We start from the raw sequence: 19,393 nt of genomic DNA on the forward strand, positions 1-19,393 counted from the left end.
TAGCACGAGGGTATGACTCTGGAGTGCTGTCATGGGGGAGAGAAGGTGTCTCAAGGAACTTCATAGAGACGTTCAGATTCCTTGCAGATGGGCTTAAGCTTTACGGGTGTCCTGAGATCCATGTGGATCTAGGAATAGTTATAGATTCAGAAGACCAATTCCCCAACTTGCTCAACTGGGACAAAGAAGAACTTGCACTTTTTGATGGATTTCTCTTGGAAGAGGTGATATGGCCCTTTAAGTTGCTGTCTGTGTTGGTCATCTCACACTCACAACTCAAAATTGTAAAGATAGTGTCCATGACATTTCTGTGTGAAATTCCACACAGAGAATGGAATCACATAAAGGATATTTGTGGTTAAAATGGGTCCTTTACATTTAGAGGTTATGAAAATTAACTAAATAAGTTTCTCTCCAGATTGACTCATTTCCAGTTAAAAATGGAAAATAATTTTAGGTCGTTATATCCTGCCTTTGGAGGAGGGTGGATTTAGTTTAGTCATACCCCACTATGGGGCATAATTAGTTATTAATCTGATCTTATTCAGTTGATAATACAGTCCACATTTTGGATCGAACAGTCTCCATTTTTCTTGTAAGTGTAACATTTGCAATTAGTATGCAGCTCCTGTAGAGAAATGACTAGAAAACAAGTTCTAGGTTGGAGAACTAAAACAAAGGTTGTGGTACACACACAAATGTTTAAATAGTGATCCATACAAGAACATTAAACACTGACCTTATATGTCTGAAGCAGAGATACAAAAGCTCCTCCAATCACCACAAAAAAGGTATGAATTCTGCTGTCTTTCATATGGAAATTACTTTGATCAGGTATTCTGCATAAAAAGCAGCTTGCAAAAACCACAGCACTAACACTACCTTTATCACCCAGTTGGTTTCTTGTTCTTTTGTTCCCTTTACTGAAGGGCATTATATATTAGGTCCTTTTTTTAAATAGTCCACACAACATAACAAGATTGAGGAATAGTAAACAAATCATTTATAATTCAGCAAGATATGACAATTTGCACATCTCCAAGTAGTACACAGTCATGCATAGCTTATATAGAATTAAACTTTTCATGCACCCCACAGCATTAAGGTGAATGTAAAGTTGCAGGCACCTATCAATGACCTGAGGGTTTGGGCCCACAAGGCTTGTTCTACACTACAAACGTATGTTGTATAACTACGTCCACACCCTTAAGCAAGAGAGCTACACTGCCCTAATTCCCGGTGTATACAGTGCTATGTTGATGGGGAGGGCTTCTCCTGTCAACGTAGCTACCACCTCTCTGGGAGGTGGATTACCTACACTGATGGGAGAAGCTCTTCTGTTGGCCTAGGTAGCGTCTTGACTAAGTGGTCCAATGGTACAGCTGCACTGGAAGTACAGAAAAGCCCCAAGATATTAAGAATACTTGCCCTGCTCTAGTACAGCATTTAAGCACATGCTTAACTTTAATCACAGGAACAGTCAGACTTCAGTGAGATCCGGGAGTGCATATTACCACTCATGTATGTAAGTTTTATAGAAGAGGAGGAGGAGGAAGAAGACTATTTAGAGAGGATGGATAATGTCCTGTTTAGGGCACTAGCCTAGGACTCAAGAGGCCCAGATTCAATTTCCTGCTTTGCCACAGACTTCCTACTTGAACTTGTGTTAGTTACTAAGGACCAGATTTTTAAGGCTATTTTTGTGCCTAGAGATTCAGGTAGACACCTAGTGGATTTTTTCTTAAGAATCTAGGTGCCCACCACCCAGGCTTTTGAAAATCCCACTGGGCATCTATTGGCACCTTCAGATATCTGACTGCCTTTAAAAATCTGGCCCCTAGTCTCTCTGTGGGAAATTCACAAAGGAATGTAGGTGCTTAACTCCTACTGATTTCAATGGGAATTAGGTGCCTAAGTACCTTAGTGGAGCTCACACTGTGTGCCTCAATTCCACATCTGGAAAATAGTACTGTCCTACCTCATAGGCATGTAGTGAGATTAAATACATTTAAAGATGGTGAGGAGCTCAGATACTACAGTTTTGAGGGCCATATAAATATCTTATACAGAAACTGAAGAAACATGAAGGGTTAAGATTGTGCTTCTCAAACAAGGGATAGAGGTAATATTGGGTATGTAATGGCATTACATCTTCACAGAATTATACATGTACTTGTCTTCAATATCCGTACTTATGTGGGTAAAGGTGAATATGTATAAATCTTTGCAGATTGGGGCCTTAGTTATGGAGCTCTGCCATCATTTATCCATAATACAAATAAGGGTTTGGTTTGGTTTTTGAAACAGGCAAGGGGGATGGTGGAAGTGTCCTGTGAAGCCCATCACATACTAATTAGTCCACAGAATATTTGTGATCTGCAGTATTGTTGTGTGATTCATTGTTTGTTTATGAATTTTTAAAAAAAATAAAGTGCAAAAAAGAAAATAACTTGTAGGAAATAACTTTACAGGCTATACAAAGTGGTTTAGATGTGTAAAGTTGTTTGTTTGATGCAGATAGGGGGTAAAAAGAACATTAGTGAAATTCATAATTTGAAAAAGTAAATGTGATGCTTCAAATAGTGACTGGATCATAGCATTCACTCTATTGTTAGTACTCCCTGAGTAAGCTTCAATTCACACTATGACAGAAAACCTATGGATCCTCATAATTACTGCAGAGAGAGACAATTCTGTGTCTATCTGGAAAAAGCTGCTCTTTAGTCCTTCTAGTTCATCTGCTCTTGAAGGTTGAGAGGCTATGCTCTGTTGATGAAGACAACCCCCCCCCCCCCACAAAAAATAAAAAAAAAACAAGCACGACAATCCCTATAAAGGGAATCATTATCAAGATCTAAAACGTTTTCTATATTGCAGCCCATTTTTCTTTTTCTTTTTTTCTAACACAAGCAAAAAGGAACTTTCAAGTTCTTTGTGCTTCCAATTAAGTTCAACTTTCAAAGACATTTAGCGATATTATTTGCAGACACTAACATAGTAGGAAATATGCCATCTTTATTGGCAGAATTACCCATCCATAGTTTAGACAGTTTCCATAAGAAATCTCAATATTAGCAATTATTTGGTATCTAGAAATAGATTTTAAACCTCCCCAGATCTTCTAATCTTTCAGCTACTTGCCAACTTCCCACTTCAGTGGAAATACTATGCAATGTTTTCATCCACACTCACCAGGTGTCATGATGCCCCATTTGCCTGGTAGATTGAAATTTAAAGATTAATCACTAAAGATTAATGATCAACTATATGTAATATATTGGATTAAATGTGTTATTGGCTTGAGTGTGAAGGACACTTACAGGATGCTTAAAAAAAGGGTATAAGAGAAATGCCGAAAGGTTATATAAAACATTTCACAGCATGGACCTGATCCTATACTCCTTAATCAGTCAAAATTTCCCCACATTTGGGCACTGATTCAGGAAAGAACATAAGCACGCACCTGAGTCCCATTGATTTTGCTGAATTAGGGCCAGTGTAAGCAGTGCAAGCTCAGGCCATTTGTATCCACATTGTAATTAATGAACACATTTCTAAATTAAAGGAAAGATGAGGTAAGAGGAAATTTGGTCTGTAAGGGGGTCACCTTTCTGGGTCTGAATGTTGCTGCATTGAAGGTCTTTATCACTGACTGGCTTTAATCAAGTTTTTGATCTAAGCATTTTTCTCTATGCAAGACACACAGTATGATTGATGGACTATGGAATTTTACTGACAATCAGTAAACTGACTCAAGATTAATTGGCTGAGCTTGCAAGATCCCAGACTCAATTTGATGGCAGTTCTATATTTGGATCTAATCTGATAAATTTGGAACACAGCATCCAGAATTTCAGGAAATATTCTTGACAACAATGGGCAGAACCCTATTGATTCTGGTGAAAATTGGAAAACTGGAAGTGGGAAATGGGGACGCACACACAGCCACCGAAGTCTGGTTAGCAAACCCAGCAGCTTCAACTACTGCTGTAATTGTCTTTACGTCAAAGAACTGGTTGATGGCAGACATTATTATGTCCCAGGATACCAACAACTCCATCTCAGCTCTGTCCATGTCCCAACTGAGTTTTAAATGTTGATACCTAAAAGAAAAAGAAATCAGAATGATAGAGGGGAGGGGGGCATGGTAGACAGGACCCTTGGTGTGTGGCAGGAGAGGAGAATGGGGGACATACACAGAACTCCTGACATGGAGTGGGAGAGATGAGGGGCCCTGGTATGGGCACAACATGAGGAAGAAGTTATGGGGGGGATAGTGGTGGAAGGGGAGAATGAGGGCATACAAGCCATGGAATGGTGCTAGGGCATGGAGAATAGGGGACAATGCTTTGGGAGATGGGGGGACAGATTCCCTAGGCATGTGACAGAGGCTGGAGGGACACATAGGGACACATACAGCCCTAGGCATATGGCAGAGGAAGGAATGGAGGGCATATATAGCCTCTGCCATGGTGGGGAATGGGGGCATGGTAAAAAGAGGGATGAATAAGGGAGCACACACAGCTCCTGGCATGGGTGTGTGTGAGTGGGATACCCAGGTTTGGTGGGAGGGGAGAATGTGGGGCATACAGAGATCTTGGCATTGCAGGGAAGGAGCATGGGGTATGCAGAGGCCCTAACATAGTGGACGTGGGGGAGGGAGAAGGGATACACAGAGCCCCTGGCATGAGGGAGGAGGTGGGGCGGGGAGTCCCTGAAATAGAAGGGGATAAGGAAGATGGCACACATGGACCTTGTGGAGGGATGCAAGGAGCCCCTGGTGTGTGCAATGAGCTACAGAAGCAACAAGGTGTGCAATGCCCTTCCCTTCCCGCACCCCCCGCATGTACTAATTGGAGACAATTGCTAAAACTTTATTAGTAATTGTATAATGACAGGTTTCAGAGTAGCAGCTGTGTTAGTCTGTATTCGCAAAAAGAAAAGGAGTACTTGTGGCACCTTAGAGACTAACAAATTTATTTGAGCATAAGCTTTTGTGAGCTACAGCTCACTTCATCGGATGCATTCAGTGGAAAATACAGTGGGGAGATTTATATACATAGAGAACATGAAACAATGGACGTTACCATACCTACTGTAACGAGAGTGAGATATTACCAGCAGGAGAGTGGGTGGGGGATGAGGACCTTGACAACTATCAGTCATTCTTACAACTACAATATCCACCTGCTAAAGTGAAGAAACAGATTGACAGAGCCTGAAGAGTACCCAGAAGTCACCTACTACAGGACAGGCCCAACAAAGAAAATAACAGAACGCCACTAGCCATCACCTTCAGCCCCCAACTAAAACCTCTCCAACGCATCATCAAGGATCTACAACCTATCCTGAAGGATGACCCATCACTCTCACAGATCTTGGGAGACAGGCCAGTCCTTGCTTACAGACAGCCCACCAACCTGAAACAAATACTCACTAGCAACCACATACCACACAACAGAACCACTAACCCAGGAACCTATCCTTGCAACAAAGCCCATTGCCAACTGTGTCCTCATATCTATTCAGGGAACACCATCATAGGGCCTATTCACATCAGCCACACTATAAGAGGCTTGTTCACCTGCACATCTACCAATGTGACATATGCCATCATGTGACAGCAATGCTCCTCCACCATGTACATTGGTCAAACTGGACAGTCTCTACGTAAAAGAATAAATGGACACAAATCAGACGTCAAGAATTATAACATTCAAAAACCAACCAGAGAACACTTCAATCTCTTTGGTCACTCGATTACAGACTAAAAGTTGCAATTCTTCAAAAAAAAAACCCTTCAAAAACAGACTCCAATGAGAGACTGCTGAATTGGAATTAATTTGCAAACTGGATACAATTAACTTTGGCTTGAATAGAGACTGGGAGTAGATGGGTCATTACACAAAGTAAAACTATTTCCCCATGTTTATTCTAACCCCTCCCCCCCCGTTCCTCAGACGTTCTTGTCAACTGCTGGAAATGGCCCACCTTGATTATCCCTACAAAGGGCCCCTCCTCCGCCCCCCGGCCCCCGCTCTCCTGCTGCTAATATCTCACCTTAAGTGATCACTCTCCTTGCAGTGTGTATGGTAACACCTATTGTTTCATGTTCTCTGTGTATAAAAATGTCCCCACTGTATTTTCCACTGAATACATCCGATGAAGTGAGCTGTAGCTCACGAAAGCTTATGCTCAAATAAATTTGTTAGTCTCTAAGGTGCCACAAGTACTCCTTTTCTTTTTATTACTAATTGTGGTATTGTTATGAACATAGCAGTTGATTACAACTGCAATATCTGCGACCTCTGAGTAGTTTTTCAATGTGTTTCCCCCCCATGGGGGGCTACAGCAGCTAGAATGTGGATAGTGACCACACATGGTACGTTTGTTTTCAACCCTCCTCCACTGACCTGAATTGACATGAATTCAGTGGTGATTTGTTAATTATTTCCTTTACTATTTACCTTCTTAGAAATGTTTGGCTGTACAGTTGGTATTTTTTGTTTCTGTCAGAAACTTGAAATTAAATGAAATTGAAATTTAGAATGCCTTATATCAGTGTACAAACAGAGGACTGATCTTTCCTGTGTTGGGAAGAAACCCCAAATGATGGATTTCATGTATATTGGTGGACACTGCTGATGTGAGTTTTCTGAGTTTCTGACGTGAGTTTGGTAAATGCTTTGAACTGAGGGTTTTGGACGCAGTAAGTGGGAGCTATAGAGAATGATCTGAGGACAGAATCTCTTCTGTATTATTAATGTGGGGATGTACTATTACTCTTCACACATTTGTGAAGACAGTGAGGTGGGAGAAGCAGAAATGTGGCGGTAATGAGTCATGTTCTCCGTTCTGCTCTGAACTTCATCCATTTTTGATTTAAGCTTTATGTGTGTGAGACATAGTAAGTAGTTCTTTGGACGTTTTAATTGTTATTAATTATTGTTTATATACTTTGGGCTTAATCCCCAGTGGGTGTAAATTGACATGTAAACTGACACCAACTGAGAATCCAGCCCTCTGAGTCCATGCCTCATCCCTTCTTCTTGCACAGTATTTCTAACTCAACTAAAGCCCTTGACCAGGATTTCATCATTACCTTTATTGATAACTGTGAATTACTCCTCCCTAGCCTCCATGACACATACATCCGAACCCTCTGAGTTCAAACCATTCAAAATGTAGTTATTAATATTATCTTCCTTGTGTTTGGCGATATCCATTTTTTCTCTCTCTGAATCCTAACACTGGCTCTCTCTTTCCCACTGCATTAGGTCCAAGCTTGTTTGCCATTATGAATATGAAATTCAAACTAAGTTCTTATAAGGGTTTGCTAAGGTACACAAAATGTTCTGTCCAAACTGAGACCAACTTGGAGCAGACTTGGACAGATTCATGATGGGTTTTGTACTAAATCATGCAAAATTTGCTCTTCTGCCTACTTTTGATACAAAACAGAGGTGGGAAACTTGAAACTGAAAGCAGAACTCAAGACTTGGGGACACCTGTAGGCTACAGTTAAGCCCTTCAAAGAGAAATTGCCAAGATTAAATCAGGGCTAAAGCCAAATGTTAATCCCATTGAAATCAATTGCAAAAGTTCTGTTGACTTGATTGGGACCAGGATTTTGGCCCTAGAACACATGTTGTGTTCCTGTGAGTTTCTTTGAAGGTTTTTCTATATATCAAACCCAGAACTAATATCGACCTCCTGATCCAGACAATATCTATGTGGAAATAGGATGTTTTTGCACATGTCATTGAGTATGTTGGCAGAGGACATTACTCTGTGACTAAGTGCTCTTTTCAAACTGTTGGCTGAAATAGCAGAGAAACAAAGGCCTATTGAGTGGCAACATGCTCTCTTGCTTTTATGTGCAGATCTGTTTGGAGCTGTTGATCTCATTTCAGGCTGTACATCTGGAAGGGATTCTTCCCCCTTCCCCACATTTAATCACTGCTTTTCTTCACATCATTAAAGACTAATTTGAATGTCCCCATCAGGATGAATAGTCAGTAGAAGAGGCATCATTTGTTTTGTTCAGTGGGTTTTTGTTAGTGAAGGAAAAGCTCCTGGACCATCCTTTTTCAGTTTTAGAAAGTCAAAGGGAAAGATTATTGTATGTACCAGTTACCATCTTCCTCTAACACTGTTTAATGAGACATTACCCCAGTTTCTAACTGGTATTAGTGTAATTCCCAATTTTAAACTCTGAGAAAGCTAATTCAGTGAACCATTCTCTTTTCAAAAATTGCTTCAGACACATTCCTGTCCTTGTTTATTATCTGTTTTAAAAGCATTGTAGCTTGTACCAACTTCCTTTGTCTTTCTATTTTCTTTAGCCAAAAATTGTTTTAATCCTTTCTTCATTTAGAAAGACTCTCCTGCCCTATTGCTGTATTTTGAAAGGAGGAGAGAGATCTTTTTAGCTGTGCCAGTCCCTCTCAGCTTTGAAGTACTGCCAAACCTCTTCTGCTTCAAAGCTATTACAGGGCTAGAGTTTTAACACAGAGCCATCATGTACAGAGCTTTTACCATGCTATAGAATAGTTTGTTTTTATGTATGCCAAAAGAATTATTATTATTATTTATAATAATAATAATTAATAATAAAGTTAGTTTTGATAAGTCCCTAAATTGTCTTTTTAATTTTATTTTTAGCCTTATAAAAATAATTAAAACCCAGCAACGCAACTCTCCTAATGTCTGTGCAAAAAATATCTATACTAGAACACTGGTAATTGCAGAATGTTCAGTCATTAAATCAATAGAAGTATAAAGAAATAACAAACTCCTATAACAAAAATAGTGTTTATCATGTTACATTTTTTCCCTTTAAATTATTTTCTAACTCCAAGGCACTGATAATGCTTTTGAGACAAACCTTGTGGAAAAGTCCTAAAGAACTTAACAGAAAATAAGGTTTGGGGCATTTCTCTCTCTCTCTCTCTCTTCTGCTGTAAAATTCCATAGAAATGCTCAAAAAACTGTAGAAATAATGTCCTTCTCTACTACATATGGTAGGTTTTAAAAGTAATTTCTATAGATCCCTATAGGTATAAGACTGGATTCTCATTTACAGTGCAGCCTGGCATAAAGAGGCCTTAGTGTCATAGGAATCACGCCCTTAGGAATCCTAATTAAATTTGATAGGATTTTTCTATAAAGGAACTCGTGAGAAAGTAAGAAAAAGTTGATGGTTCTACTATTAGAGAATTAAGTTTGACACACCCTAGTTCCTATTAGTGGTCCCGTTGTAGTCAGAATCCACCATGAAGTCAAAGGGACTATTCACATTAGTGTGGACTGCCTATGTGGGTAAAATGAGCAGGGTTTGGCCCAGAGATTTGAATGACTTACAAAATATATTCAGCTTGCATGCTATAAAAGCCTGAATCCAGTGTTTTCTTTGCTTTAGGAGGGTTTCCCACAGTAAGGAAGCCAGAGGCACATCTACAACAGTTCTAATAAGTGCAAGTATGAGATTTTTCAGTGCTAAAATGAGCAAGAGGAGGGATAAGGATGAACAGGAAATATCTTCCTCTGCTGAAGACTTGTTTATTTATTTCTTATTGTTTTTGGAAATTGCATTCAGAATATTGCATTCTTTTATTTTTTTTTTCCTGGAATGCAGATTCTCTCTAATGTTGTTTTATAACTTTTGGTTTGTAGAATAGTACAAAGGATGTTGAAAACTGCACCATCTATTAAGATATAAGATGAACTCCCAATAGGCTAGAATTTCACTCTAGATATGGTACAGTACTGGTGGGAAACCCTAGTGGCCAGCACTATATCCTACAGTTTCTTGGTCCTATAGCTTTGATGCCTCATCCTGGGCTATCACAGTGGGAGATCTGCTGGCACAAACTCAGTGAATCCTAAAGAGAATTTTTACAAAGTTTAGTTTTGTTTGTGTGCTGTTGAATGATCCTCTCTGCTTGGTTAGTGGGAGAGATTATTGGGAAAGTAAATGGATTTTTTTTTTCTGGCCAGTCTGCCTTTAATGAGTTCTTACTTATTTGGCAATGAGAGATCTGCATGGGTTAAAATATTCATTAGCCAAACAGATTGCTTGACTTCTGTGGCCCAATAACCTAATTGTCTTTCTGAAACCAACAGAGAAAGAACAAATAAAATTTTACATAAACGTGGAAAAACAGTGCAATCCCAAGAGTTACTTAATAATCCTTTGTTGGTGGTGTGGTGGGGTGGTGGTTTTTTTGTTTTTTTTGTTTTTGTGATTAGGAGTTATAAAGTATTATCAATGTCAGAACTTAATTAACATGTAAAATACACATGTAAAATATATGCTATTAATTCAGTCATATAGAAAAGAAATTGTTCAGTCCCTGAGACTTGTTTTTATGCTCTTGTATCAAAGTAACAATTGTAAGGATGGTTTGTGACCAAGTATGCTCAGTGAAAGCACTGCCAAAGGAACATTAAAGACCATCACAAGTTCAATGAAGCCAAATTACCATCTCAATTGAGTGGTAAATAAAATAATGAGAAATGCTTTTAGTCTCAAATAACAGCAAATAGAAAATCAACAAACAACTTCAGCATACATCCTGAATGTGGCAGAGTTCTGTAAAACATTCTGAACAGCACAAAATAAAATAAAATAAAATAACTGTTTACTCCAGAGGAGTAAAACCTGAGAGGTGTTCTCAGCAAATCAATTGCCAACTATCCACATGCAACATGATTAACTTTGCACTTGATGTAGAGATATGCCAAATTGTTTTCTAGAAATGTACCTGCCTTACACAATACAGATAATCAGTATTTCCAAACCTAAAGTGCTTCTACCTGATTTGGAGTATTGGGTGATACCATCAATCTCAATTTTCCATTTATCCAGACTGCTGAAGAAATAAAGAGAGAAAATGGAAGCTGAAGAAATATATCACTTCCAAAAGAAGGCTGGATGCTGTGAAATATCAACTGCCCAGAACTCCCACTGAAGTTAATAATAATAGTAATAATAATAATAATTAATGAATTAATACTTAGTGTTAAATTTGAATGGACAATGGTTTTCCCATCTTGAGAAAAAATCAATATTTTAAATGTTTTCCTATTTCAAATAACAAAAAATTCAAAATCTTGAAAATTTTCATGAAATGAATGTAAAAAAATCAGTTTAGAAAAATTTAAATATTGTATTTTGATCATTTTAAAATAATATATTGATGTTGACCGTTTTTATTTTAAAAAATACAGGTTTTTTTAAATAAAATAATTCTGAACCCAAATATGAAACTGTTCATGTTGTGGGTGATCCTGGCAATTACAGACCAGTAAGTCTAATGTCAGTACCAGGCAAATTAGTTGAAACAATAGTAAAGAATAAAATTTGTCAGACACATAGAAGAACATAAATTGTTGCACAAAAGTCAACATGGTTTCTGTAAAGGGAGATCATGTCTTACTAATCTATTAGAGTTCTTTGAGCGGGTCAACAAACATGTGGACAAGGGGGATCCAGTGGACATAGTGTACTTAGATTTCCAGAAAGGTCCCTCACCAAAGGTTCTTATGTAAATTAGGTAAATTAAGTTGCCATAGGATAAGAGGGAAGATCCTTTCATGGACTGAGAACTAGTTAAAAGACAGGGAACAAAGGATAGGAATAAATGGTAAAATTTCAGAATGTGGTGTTCCCCAAGGGTCAGTCCTACGACCAATCCTATTCAACTTATTCATAAATGATCTGGAGAAAGGGGTAAACAGTAAGGTGGCAAAGTTTGCAGATGATACTAAACTGTTCAAGATAGTTAAGACCAAAGCAGACTGTGAAGACCTTCAAAAAGATCTCACAAACTAAGTGATTGGGCAACAAAATGGCAAATGAAATTTAATGTGGATAAATGTAAAGTAATGCACATTGGAAAAAATAACCCCGACTATACATACAATATGTTGGGGGCTAATTTAGCTACAACTAATCAGGAGAAAGATCTTGGAGTCATCATGGATAGTTCTCTGAAGATGTCCATGCAGTGTGCAGCAGCAGTCAAAAAAGCAAACAGGATGTTAGGAATCATTTAAAAAGGGATAGAGAATAAGAGAGAGAATATCTTATTGCCCTTATATAAATCCATGGTATCATAGAATCATCGAATCATAGAATATCAGGGTTGGAAGGGACCTCAGGAGGTCATCTACTCCAAACCCCTGCTCAAAGCAGGACCAATCCCCAACTAAATCATCCCAGCCAGGGCTTTGTCAAGCCTGACCTTAAAAACTTCTAAGGAAGGAGATTCCACCACTTCCCTAGGTAACGCATTCCAGTGTTTCATCACCCTCCTAATGAAAAAGTTTTTCCTAATATCCAACCTAAACCTCCCCCACTGCAACTTGAGACCATTATTCCTCATTCTGTCATCTGCTACCACTGAGAACAGTCTAGATCCAGCCACTGAGAACAGTCTAGATCCATCTGCGTACAGATGTGGTCTCCTCATCTCAAAAAAGATATACTGGCATTAGAAAAGGCTCAGAAAAGGGCAACTAAAATGATCAGGGGTTTGGAACAGGTCTCATATGAGGAGAGATTAAAGAGGCTAGGACTTTTCAGCTTGGAAAAGAGGAGACTAAGAGGGGAAATGATAGAGGTATATAAAATCATGATAGGTGTGGAGAAAGTGAATAAGGAAAAGTTATTTACTTGTTCCCATAATGTAAGAACTAGGGGCCACCAAATGAAATTAATGGGTAGCAGGTTTAAAATAAATAAAAGGAAGTTCTTCTTCACTCAGCGCACAGTCAATCTGTGGAACTCCCTGCCTGAGGAGATGGTGAAGGCTAGAACTATAACAGGGTTTAAAAGAGAACTGGATAAATTCATGCAGGTTAAGTCCATTAATGGCTATTAGACAGGATGGGCAAGGAATGGTGTCCTAGCCTATGTTTGTCAGAGGGTGCAGATGGATGGCAGGAGAGAGATCACTTGATCATTACCTGTTAGGTTCACTCCCTCTGGGGCACTTGGCATTGGCCACTGTCAGTAGACAGGATACTGGGGTGGATGGACCTTTGGTCTGACCCAGTATGGCCATTCTTATATTCTTATGTTCTTATTATGTCCCACTGCCAGAGCTTTTCCTCTCCACAGGGAGATGCCAGAGCCTTTCCCCACTACAGGAAATGGCTCCAATGGTAGGAAGCTGCCAGGATCTTTCCCAGCTGTGGGAAAAGGCTCTGGCAGAGGGAAAGCACCATAGAAAGTCTCCAGCAGCAAGGTGTTGCTGGAGACTTTCCCTTCTGCCTCCCCCCACCACAGCCTTTCACTGCCTCGTGTAGCTACCCTCTGCAGTATGGATGCACCCTGCTTTTCACTGTGGCATATCTTACACTACACTGCCAGTGTAGACAAGGCCATTGTGACTAGAGGTTAAACATTTTGGATTTAACATTCAAATTCCAATTCATATACTTCTAGGCTTCCTAAACTTTTCATTACATTAGTTAAAGTTGCAAAGAATTTTAGAAGTAATTGAATTATGATCTGAGCCACCTCCGTATGCTTCGAAGTAGCACTTCTTTCCAAACAGTTAACATTTGGATGAACATCTGTGTATTGAGTGCAATATTTACTTTGCAAAGGGTCCCACAGTATTCCTTTGCACCTCTGTTTTCATCACAACTACTGCAGATCTCAGAGTTTTAGATATATAGGTAGAATTTCTTGACAAATACAATCTGTGATATTTTAAGTAATCTTTTCACCACTTCTTTCTACTTATCTAGCTGGTGGAAAACAGTGTGAACATAAATGACACCAATGAGGCATAAATATCAGAGAATTGCATGCCTGATTAAAAATGTCATGGCACACCACTGTTATTGATTGCTAATGCAAATGTTAAATACATGCATTTCATGTATTATAACTCTTCTGCCTTGATTTTTTTTTTTTTTTGTATACCAAAAATCATGCAAACTCTTACTGATTATGGGGGTGAGGGTGATGAGGGAGGGAAGAAATGCTGGTATTTCAGAATGCTCAACAGTGAGAATGTCATCAAGCAGATTTTAAATGTTTGGTCTTCAGATACAGAATCCATAACACACACACACACACACACACACACACCATCACCCTGACAACCTTGTTTGAACCCTAAAGCAAGGTTGACCAGAGTGGCTGCTTGACTACATAGCCAGATTTTGATTTCAGAATTGATCTTTGGTATGTATGTAAAGTAACCCCAGTGAAGTCAGTACAGTTACTCCAGTCGTACACAAGTATAAATGAGATCAGGATCTGTTCCCTGTGTTCCAAGTTCCATCAGACATGTATTTGGCAGACAGACAGTATGAGGACAAGGCCACATCTTTGGATAAGATATACTGAAAGGCTATCAAGGAAAGAGTACCAGTATAGCACTATGTTTCCTGACTACAAAGGAGGAGAAACTTCCTTAATTTGATAACCAGCTGCTGATTAAGATTATCTTTGCCTCTCAAAGGGAGTAAATTAGTGCTGTAACTTTATCATAAATAAAATCAAATTCAGAATCAATGTAGTGTATCTGGAGCTGGCAAAGCTATACTCCCATAGTTCTCAGATACCAGATCCTTTGTAATTACAGGGAATAAATTAATTACACTAATTCAATCCATACCATATATCAAAGTATAATACTTGCACAGTTATGCATAAGCATAAGGGAGGCAGTGAGAATGATATCGTCTGTTCCCCTGTTCACACCCAGCCAACTCTGTGGGCCAGTGGAAGTCGGGTTGAGACACAGCTCCATTGCATTTCCTTTCCCTTTAGGGTGATCTGCACCCCTGAGACATTAAGAAGGAGCAGCCCTTGCACTCCCTCAACAGCAGGCACTGCTATTTTACCGCTCTTTCGTGTGGATGGGTGGGACAAGGTGCAAATAGCCTGCCCTACCTCCCCTGTGCTGCATTGTTAGGACCCGTCAGGTTCTGGGCGGAAGGGTGAAAACTTTATTGTTGCAGTGAAATAGTGTTCCCTCTAGGGGTACAGTAAGACAGACTATGTACCTTTTCTAAGAGTATTCAGGGACACTCTTAATAAATAATTATATAATATTTAGCACTTAAGGACATGGCTGTTCATATGTGCTAAATTCTGTGCAAACACTAGCTAATTAATCCTAACTAATAAATTCAGGCTTCAGCCACAGAAGGGAGAGGCTTTTCTTTGTTCACAGGCATGCTAGAATGTGTTGTGAAGCTGTTGCTCAAAGCAGAATAAGTCAGGTCAAGGTGCAAGGGGCTTAATATTCAGTAAGGATGGGGAAGGAAGAGACAATTTGTTGGGGAATGAAAGCATAGGGATTAAAATGATTGCTAGACAGTTCACAAATACTTGAATACTTCTTTCTCTCCCACCCCCATGCTGGATTCCCATAATTCTTAGGCTGAAATGTAGGTAGGAGCCTGAATGGAAACTGTGTTTCCCAAAATGTTTCTAAGGAGACCAACTAGATACATAAACTAACTCTCTTTCCCTCCATTGTCAATTAACTACTGACCGTGCTGGCACTAAGAAATCTCCAGGAGACGAGCAGAGAAGCTCCTTAGAGAACTTTGCCTCCATTCATGTGGGATAGATTGTTTGGCAAAAGCTACTGAAAACCTGGGAAGAAAGAAGTGTGTCTTTTGAAGCAGAGCCAGCCCTCATTATTGCACTTGACATAATTTGTAAGATCATCTTAAGCAGTTTCTTCTAAAAGGGAGAGATTTTTAGAATCTCATCTGAGAATTGATGACCTCACCTCTTAAACAGACATGAAGTGAACTACACTGATCCAAAGCCTATTGAAGTCAATGGGAGTCTCTCAACTAACTTCACTGAGAATTGGATTGAGTTTTCAGTCTGGTTTAATCTCTTACAGGGTTTGCTACAGAATAATGTGGCCAAGAGGTTTCTAGATTTAGAAGGCAAAATAGTTCTTGAAAATCTGTAAATATTTTTGCCATGCATTATAGAGAATTTACTATCTTAATTAGGCTTCTACTAAGCCATACATTTAAAGGGATAAGTCAAAAGTCATTGGACCAAATTCAGCCTTAAACAATTATACCAAGTTTGTATTGTCTTTTGATAAGGTATGCAATTTGAGCCTGCTTCTCATTTACATATCCACATTATGGTCTCTTTACACTGCCAGGTTGGTGTAAATGAGAATAAGGCACTTTGTGCCCCTCGAGACATATAATATATACATGTTCCTAGTAGAAATCTTGGGACTAGAAACCTTGGAAGCTTGGAAATGTTAAAGTATGTCACTGGGAAAATCCATATGCCTCATGAATTTGAGAGAAGAATAAACATTCCAACAAGTCTAAAATGGAGGCATAATATAAATGAATGATTATTCACAATTATTATTCAGAAAAGACATGTTCCTGTTTGAGGATCTTGAAAAAGCACATATTATGGCTAGCAAGAGGGAGGTACAGTATTGTATATAGCCTATCATTTGACTTTTGTGACAAGATACCATTTAGTGCAACAGTACAATTGTGAAATATCTCCTGGATCATTCTAAAAACATTTACTTCAATAAGGTAGTTTAGCATATTTGTATCCTCATTTTAAAATGCCAAATATATCCACCTAAGTAATTTGTCCCGTCCAGTTTCAGGAGCTTGTGATTCCAATGAAAACCATAAAGTATGGATTTAAAATTCTGAAATAAACTGCACATCCAGTTATACAGAAGAGCAGAGCTTTAAGTAACATCAGAAAATGAGAGAGAGAGACTTTATATTCTAGTTCAGAGGTAGGTACATTCTATCCATTTCCAAACAGGTGGTTCATAGTACATATTGCAATTTAAATTAATTAATATTATCATTTTATGATTTATTTGTACTGTGGTCCCACCCAAAGCTCCTAGTTAGGATTGGTGCCTCATTGTGCTGCTCCCTGTATAAACACGGATTGCGGTTAGACGTAACCTCCAAGAGCTGACAGTCAAAGGGCTAAATTGTGGCTTTGCTACTACCCTCAGTATAGGGCAGCATATAGCAGTATTGTCCCAGGAGTTGATCATGGACTGAATAATGACTCAGTGTTACAGTTCAGTACTTGATTTTCCCTTTGCTCTGGAGGGTTTGGGCGGGGGTAGGGGGGGTGGAGTGGGGGAGAGAGAAGAAGCAGGGAGAAGTAATCTGCACCATCTCTTTATCTGGTGTATATCACGTTCTCCTTCACGCCAGCTCAGCTATACCGGCCAGTGTGTTTGGGAAAGAATGAAGTAAAGGTTTCACCCACCTGTGTGGGAAGAGAAATATTTGCTTGAAAGTTACTGCCCTGCCTCATGTTATAATCTTCATTGTAAGTAGCCCATAGAGGGGAGATAGAGAGTACCTCAACCCCCCTTCCATGTGCGCACACACACACACACACACCTTACTCCCCTGCTTCGGTCCATAGAGAAAGCCACAATCTTGCTCTAATTAAGGACAAGACACAAGTCAGCTCTAGTAACAATCTTCCTGTACTTTTATATAATATATTTGTGTTCAGAAACACGTGATTAAATTAGTATTTTTGTGTATATTTGACTCAAGAATACATATTGATGACAAATTTACGAGAAGAGTTTTAGCTCTGATTTTAACATTAATCAATGCCAGGTAGAATGAGTGTTGGTCTAAGGATTGTCACTCAACCACAGTCGCCTCTCATCTAAATGTAAACACAGTTAGCTGCAGGTGGCTTGAGGGCACATAAAGATGAAAATTGAAAGAGCATGAAACAGATCAGGTAGAATGTGAAATAGCTTTTGCTTGATGATGATCATCAATAGTTAACTGCATTGTAGGTCAGAGGGGAGTCATACTTTTTGAAAGGGAGAAGGATACATAGGAAGGGCTCCTTTCATCTCTAGTGACAATGAATGGTAGAAGCAGCTAACAAGATGGGATCGTTTCCCCTTCTATCTGCTTGCTTTAATAAGCACCAGCTAATGTAAGCACAGGATATATCTATCTATATCTATATAAAAATAGTATAGAACAAGATGTGCGTGGTATGGATGTTTTAGGACAAGTATAACTTTCTGAGCAGATTTGGCTGTAAACTGATAAAGAATATTCCATAAGACACCAGTTAATGTAAAATTGATTCTTTCTGACTTCACAGTCTCTTGGGAAAGCTGGTGAAGGATATGACAGTAAGGAACTGAGGTGGAAATATTTGTCACTAAGAGAGTAATTCTGAGTAGTTATTTATGGTTTGTTTTCTTACTTGGAGAAAATAAAAGAATAGAGCCTGCTCATATGCTGACATAGAGAAGTTGAATGTCTCCTGCTTTCTCCTCCCCCCAACCCTCCCACATTCACCCTACATACACTGTTCACCATGTTGAGTGGTGCTATCAGTGTTTTTAATCAATGGGGACTTTTTAATCCAATGTCATGACCAGCTGAGTAAGAAAAGGTAAGTTGGACATCCTAGAGTATACTGCACAGCTGAATGAAGATAGATACAGTAGGCGCCTATGGAAATGTAATCAAAAATAGGCAGCTGTTTAAAGATTCCAGGATTGTGCCTACTGATTCAAGCTAGTCCCTAACCAATTTCAGTAGTACATAGATTCTGATGCTGCTGTGTAGGTTACTCGTATTTGGGGCAGCTTTTAGCATGCATAACTAATTCTTCAGAAAGCTATTATGCATCAACAGACTGTGAAGAAGCTATTAGGAACTTGTAAACTCCATATTCGGGAAGAGATTTAAAGGATCATAATAGCAGCACAGACTCTGTAAGAAGGATTTTTGCAGCAGGCAAATTAATGGAAATACTGTGAGCCCAATCCTGAATCTGCAATCAAAGCTTCTGCAAAAAGGCCTTGCTTGAAGAAATTACAAGTGAATCCTCACCCTCCAAGCAGAAACAAGGTATAGGGCTTCCCTAGAGGCAGGCTGCTGAGAATGGGAGAGTTTAGCAAACATTGCCTGATGTGACAGATCAAGCTTTTTTGGTCAATAATTCTTATTTTATGTTGCAGATCATATTAAAATAGGATTACAGGCAGATAGGAGCCAGGAGTCATTAAATTTCAGCCAGAGAAAGGTGGGAGAATTCATTTCAGGGGACACCTTGAACAGAGTCAGTGGCATCTCCAAAAAGAAGTCCATCCAGTGAAGAAGGATCCTGGACAAGGGAGGAGTACTTGAAGGGAATAGCCAGCCAGCCCAGACAGATGAACAGAATTAAGGCTGAATATGTTGGTCTCTGCCCAGACAATAGGCAAACCAGAAAGTAGGGCTAGAAGGACCTGTAAAGTGATGGTAGAAGCTCCCTCTGGAGATGGGCCATTGATTTCCTGAAGCGGAAAAAGGATGAATATTCGGCTACAGCGACACTACGAGTTAGGGGAGCGATTCC

The 19,393-nt window shown here is 39.2% G+C and overlaps 1 long non-coding RNA gene across 3 annotated transcripts in view; it reads left to right on the plus strand.

Moving 5' to 3' along the window:
* LOC144930159 (uncharacterized) overlaps positions 1-19,393 on the plus strand; it is a 154,274-nt gene that overhangs the window by 121,704 nt on the left and 13,177 nt on the right. Inside the window, exon 4 of one of the 3 annotated variants that reach the window (XR_013635264.1) lies at positions 10,871-10,975. The exons of 1 other annotated variant lie outside the window; for it this stretch is intronic. This is a non-coding gene — a long non-coding RNA (uncharacterized LOC144930159). Of the gene's footprint in view, positions 1-9,421; positions 9,503-10,870; positions 10,976-19,393 lie in introns of those variants that run through there. One more of the 3 variants, XR_013635266.1, reaches the window with a different exon arrangement.

Source organism: Lepidochelys kempii, chromosome 2 (genome assembly GCF_965140285.1).
Source record: "Lepidochelys kempii isolate rLepKem1 chromosome 2, rLepKem1.hap1, whole genome shotgun sequence".
Lineage (NCBI taxonomy): Eukaryota > Metazoa > Chordata > Testudines > Cheloniidae > Lepidochelys > Lepidochelys kempii.